The sequence below is a fragment of the Myotis brandtii genome, unplaced genomic scaffold (assembly GCF_000412655.1).
Source record: "Myotis brandtii unplaced genomic scaffold, ASM41265v1 scaffold384, whole genome shotgun sequence".
Classification (NCBI taxonomy): domain Eukaryota; kingdom Metazoa; phylum Chordata; class Mammalia; order Chiroptera; family Vespertilionidae; genus Myotis; species Myotis brandtii.
The window spans coordinates 3,776,815-3,782,814 of record NW_005364745.1 but is presented as its reverse complement, the minus strand read 5'-3'; the positions used below and the strand labels follow the sequence as shown (position 1 = coordinate 3,782,814).

Below are 6,000 nucleotides of genomic sequence, written 5' to 3'. Positions count from 1 at the left end.
GGGGGGGGGGGGGGGGGGGGGGGGACAAAGCAGGATAAATGGTTTACAAAGTGACCGAGGGAAAGCCGTCTTAGAGAATGGCCAAGGAAGGCTCTCTGTTCAGGTGATTTGAGCCTGAGTGGTGTGAGAGAGTGAGCCAGGAAGGAACCTGGAGAGGAGGTTCCAGGGAGGGAACAGGGGGAACAGTGAGTACAAGGCCCTGAGGAAGTCACATGGAGGAGCACCTTAGAGGCAGGGAAGAAGGGGAAGTGTGGGAGGGAAGGGAGTAGGCAACTAGGGGCCAAGTCCATCAAAGTGCAGAGTATGCCTGGGAAAGGGATGCTCACTAGTCCTCCCCGGGAAGTCCATACAGAGGAGGGGCCCTCACAGGAGGCTCCGGAGGATGCCAGAAATCGGCCTGGTGGATGGCTGAGAACCTGTTCCCCACGCCCCACTGGAGGCTGCAGACCATGTGTGCTTCAGGCTCAGACGCCGGCCCCGGTGTGCAGTGTGGCTGCAGCTGCCGGCCTGGCCTTCTGGCCTCCCTGACTGCTCACCTTCCGAGGCATCTGCTCTTCTTTATTCACCTAGAGAGCACATCTGCGCTTCCCACCTGAGGGCTGCCTCAGGCCTGCCTCTACATTGCAGCCTGGGCGGATATCCTGCTCACCACTGCATCCTGTCACCTAGCACAGCACCTGGCACAGGTGAGAGATTGTTGAGTAAATGAATGCCACTTGCTTGCTCTTATGTATCTATCTCTCTGTCCATCCATCCTTCCGTCTACCCACCCATCCATCCATCCATCCATCCATCCATCCATCCACTTCTTTTTTCCAAAATAAGAATTTGCAGTAGTCATTTTCAGCTGCAGCCTCAGGCCACAAGTCCCAAACATTGCCACACTTATTTCTCCTCAACAGCAAGGCATCATTGTAGACACTCCATTTCTTCAGGAAAGTGTGGGTATTCTCATGGGTTAAACTGGCTCCATGTAGGTAAAATGTAAGTATATACTGACACCCACATAGGTTAAATATAAGCATATACAGTAGCTACCAAACGACAACTAATGAGCTACCAATGCATCATAGATAGTGAGTTCAGCACTTGTAAGCTCAACATTTCTGAGGTCCTATGCTGGCCAGGAACTCTGCCCGTCCTTGGAGACACACCTGTGAATGAGCAGACATGATTCTTGTCCTGTTGAGCTTTCTGCCCAGAGAGGAACATAGACATTCATAATAAGGCCCATGGCAGGGGGAGTAGCTGTGTAAGAGTCACGGGAGAGGCCTCCTGCAGGCTGAGGGGCAGTCACGAAGGTTTTCCAAAGGCAGCCACACGGGAGTCCCACAGAAAAGCCAGTGAAGCTCTGGGAGAGAATGGGTTTCAGGCAGAAGGAACCTAAGTGCAAGGGCGAGAGGAAATGAACAGTCTTTCCTCTGAGGGATCACAGCTCGATCAGCATGGCACAGGCTGTGCCTGGAGTGATAAGAGATGAAACTGGAGAAACAGGCAGGAGTCACACCAAGAAGGCGTTCCTACAGCTTATTAAACACCGGGGCCTCGTCCTGGGGCCGGCTGACAGGCGTCTGGCATGGGAAAGATATGATCTGATTTGTGGTCTGGAAATAGTTCTCTGGCTTCTAATGGGGGAGGTCAAGGGAGGGGAGACCAATTAGAGGAGTTTGAAATAATCCAAGTGAAAGGTTATGAGGCTGAGGCAAGCAATGCACTGGGAAAGGCAGACAGTTTAGAAACTATGCAGAAGGCAGAAACGACAGGACTTGGTAATGTGGGTCGATGGCAGACATGGACAAAAGAAGAAAAACCACACCAGGGCTTTGTTTGCCACACGGAGCTTTGAAGCTAGAGGTTGAGTTATTTATTTTTTTAGGGGCAATATCACTGTCCGGTTAGGGCCACTGGTGGCTCCCAGCATGAGCAGACCAGGTGCACAGGACAGATCAGACCCCATCTTAGGTCTCTGTGGGCAACAGGAGGAAGCCAGAGGTTGGTCAGAACAGGATAAACCAGCCCTGGCCAGGTAGCTCAGTTGGTTAGAGCATCGTCCCGATATGCCAAGGCTGTAGGTTCGATTCCTGTCAGGACACATACAAGAATCAACCAATGAATGAATGCATAAATAAGTGCAACAACAAATCGTTGTTTCTCTCTCTCCCTCTTTCAAAATAAATAAATAAATAAATAAAATTTCTTTTGAAAACAATAGGAGCCCAGCCGGCATGGCTCAGTGGTTGAGCGTCAATCTATGAACCAGGAGGTCACAGTTCAATTCCTGGTCAGAGCACACGCCTGGATTTCGGGCTCCATCGCCAGTGTGGGGTGTGCAGGAGGCAGCTGATCAATGATTCGCTCTCATCACTGATGTTTCTCTCTCTCTCTCCCTCTTCCTTCCTTTCTGAAATCAATAAAAATACATTTAAAAATAAAATAAAATAGGGTAAGTCTCTTCCTGTCTCCACCCAAGGCAAATGGAAGCACTGAATGACCAAGGACAGAGTGAGGCACTATGACTCATCAACATACCTTGTCCATCTCCCTGCAGAGTCATGTGGGGGTGCAACAGATCAGATAACCAACAGCTCAGATAACATGACTGCAGACTTAGGATTTCCTGTCCTACCAGAGAACCATCTTTTACCTGAAACTGACCCTTTGCTCAGATTGATCCAAATCCCCTTCCCCACCTAGCGTCACTCCCCTGTGTTCTCGGCCCTTCCAAAACTCTACCTGCCCTTCTGGGCAGCCCTGGCCGCTGACAGCATGTGCTCAGCGCAGAGCAGCTGGAGGAGGTAGGCCGAGCAGATGCGATGCCTCCTAGGAAGCTGCTTCCTATTTGGGGATGGAAACCTTGCACCTGAAATGACCAAGGAACAAAGGCAGGGACTGCCGAGTGCTGAGGAAATGCACAGGAAGGAGTCGCTGTGGCGAGGTCCAGGGAAGGAATAAAGGCTCTGGCCGGATAAGTGAGCATCTCCGGGCTACAGAGCAAGTGTGCTGAGCTGCCTGGTGCTCAGAGTTCCTACAGTCTTGGTCTTGGACTTTACAAAGCAAACATCACCATTCTATCCTCCCATCCGCCCGCACATTAAATAGCTCCCCGAGTTCCTTCCAACAGGCTTTTTGGTAAAAGCTTGAAGCACTTACCCAACCTCCCACCAGTTATGAAAGCAGGTAATCAAAAACCATACACCACCCTAATAAAAGCAAAAATAAACAGTGCAGAACACCGATTACAATGTTAACTGCCTCATAGCAAAGTGTGCATCATTGTGGAGTGGCTATAACCATAAGACAATTAGGCAATCAAGAAATTCAAGGCAAGTCTCGGGCAGGCTGTACCAAGGAAGTTTGCTGTGAACCAAGGAAAACTTACAGTGCATTTTCGAGTCAATATGGAGTGTGGTGGTCATTTCAAATTTTCAGCTAACTGGATTGCCATGAAACCATAACAAAACTACAAACAATCCCCCATCCTGTATCTGATTAGTGATCTGATATGCTAATTAGTTTTAATGAGCTATTGTTAATGTAAGTATAATATTTAACATTGCTCATCTTTAATGCCTGTGCATGCCGTTTAAAAGGCAACTCAAACATTTCCAGATGACTTATAGAAGAAACCCACTCACGGCTTTGATTTCTTGCAATATGGTAGACTAGCTATTCTAAAAAAACTCTCCCCGTATTAAGCCCCTACCAATGCTTAAAGCATAAAAAGGTAGGGGGTGGGGGGGAAGGGACTGTTCAGAAGACAAAAATAGAAAAATGAAAAATAAATTCAGAGAGAAAAGCAGAAGATGCAGTGTGATCATGACCTTTTTATATACCAACTGGCTAGGCTGTAGTCCCCAGTTATTCAGCCCAACACCGATCTGGGTGGTGCTGTGAAGATATTTCGTAGGTGTAATCAAAGTCCATCACCAGCTGACCTCGAGTAAAGAAGCTCTTGATCATGGGCTGGGCCCGATTCAATCAGTTGAAGGACCTTTAGAGCAGAGCTGAGGCTTCCAGAAGAAATTCAGCTGCGTCTGCCCGTGCCTGCGAGGTGCAGCCTGTGCTTCCTGAACGGCCGCCCACGGATTTCGGATTTGCCTGGCCAGCCCCACCATCATGTGAAGCAATCTCCTGCAATAAACCTCTTAATACAAATGTCCTCCTGGTTCTGCTTCTCTGGCTGAAGACGGATTGAGGTCTGAAGCTAGCTGCTGGTCGGGGCATCTGCTGCTCCCTACTTTTGCTCTGGAGAAAAGAGGCAAGTCAGGACCCACATAGGTAGAAAGTTAGGTTAGGCACTAAGTGAACTAGAAAACAAAGAAACAAGTAAGCAAACCTGAACTTGGCTCTCCAGGTCCAGGGAAGAAGACAATTCATGGAGAATCTATAGCCACAAGCCACAGATTTGGGGCCCAACTTCACAACGGGATACACGTAGCTTCAACATTACGCCCGGGGAAATACCACTTCATATCTACCAGACTGGCAAAGTGAGAGTACCAAGGCGTGGACAGGAAATGGAACCGTGGAAACCCTCGTTCGCTGCTTTGGAACAGCAACTCTGAGAAGCAATTTTGCATCATCTGGTAAAGTCATAGATGCACATAGCCTACGCGACATTGACTTCATTCCACGGCTATGTATATACCTTTGACATCCCAGTGAACCTCTGCTCTAACACACACACACACAAGGAGGGTCGCACATAATGAATGGATACTAGCCCCAAACTGCAAGCAATTCAGATCCATTCATAGGAGCGGGGATAAAGGGAAAGAGACACAATGGAGTACAACAGCAAAGAAAATGAACAAATTACAGCTACACATCCGGCACAAACATAATGTGGAATACTAAAAAGTAAAAAAAAAAAAAATCTAATACAGGCATTAAGACTCCATTGCTCTTCACAGCCAGACCGTATATTATAAAGATAAGGCCAGGGCTGGGTCCCTGCTTACCCATGTCCTGTATCCGGGGTGACAGCTCTCCGGACCAAGAACATAACCTATCCCAGCTTTACCCACACAACCTAGGAGAGTACCAGACGTACGGAAGATAACCAATAGATATTCGTTGAATAGATGAATGCATTTTAAACACAGAAATACATACCAGGAACCTGACCCTGTGTTTCTAGCCTAGAGTCTTGATGCATGAAACCCCAAACTCTGATCTGACCAGCCCGAACCCCTTTTGGCCACAGCTGACCCTGCTGCTATTGACACCTGACCTATCTGACTAGTGTTAACTCTTCTTCCCTCACTTCCTAAAACCAAGTTCCCCCAGACACTTCCATTTAAAAGTTACACAAGCCCCAGCGTGATACATTCTTGCCGAAAAAGCTAAGATTAAATGAAGTTTTGAAATTTGCTCTAGATTTCATTCAGACAGGCTGTATTTTCCCATCATTTAACACAGAGTCCAGAAAGTTGAAGAGAACAAGAACTTTGGCAAGAGTTGGCAAACACGAGGTTCAGAAAACGAACAGAACAAGCATACAAGTTAAGAAATGTTAGTTCAAACTGATCAAATCGATAACCAAATAGCATCACCATACAATCCTGAGGGGAAAAAAGAACTAGGTTATATTGATAAAATAATTATGGTAGAATTCCTGGGTACCCTTCTATGTGGGAAATAAATATAACTGAAGGGACATATTTTAGGGGAAAGTAATGGATATATTTTCTCTCCTAAAATACTTGAATACTTTTAAAATACATATTTTTTCAACACCACAGGTGTTCCTGCTTTGAACATTACAAAGACAGAATGCTTTACACAAGGTGATCTTTCTTGATCTAATCACAGTAATTTAATCTCCAACACCAACTGACCTAAGAATGAGGTATACTTGGATGTTGGCTAATGACATGGCTACAGTCAGTTAATGCCATTATCCCTGCAGGTACCGTGGTGGACGAACACTGCAATTACCTGGTGCAGCCAGACCAAGTTCATTTCAATTTATAAAGTTTTTAAAATTCCGAATGTCAC

The 6,000-nt window shown here is 46.8% G+C and overlaps 1 protein-coding gene across 1 annotated transcript in view; it reads right to left on the bottom strand.

Moving 5' to 3' along the window:
* ADAMTS12 (ADAM metallopeptidase with thrombospondin type 1 motif, 12) overlaps window positions 1–6,000 on the bottom strand; it is a 187,670-nt gene that overhangs the window by 119,343 nt on the left and 62,327 nt on the right. The window lies entirely within an intron of this gene.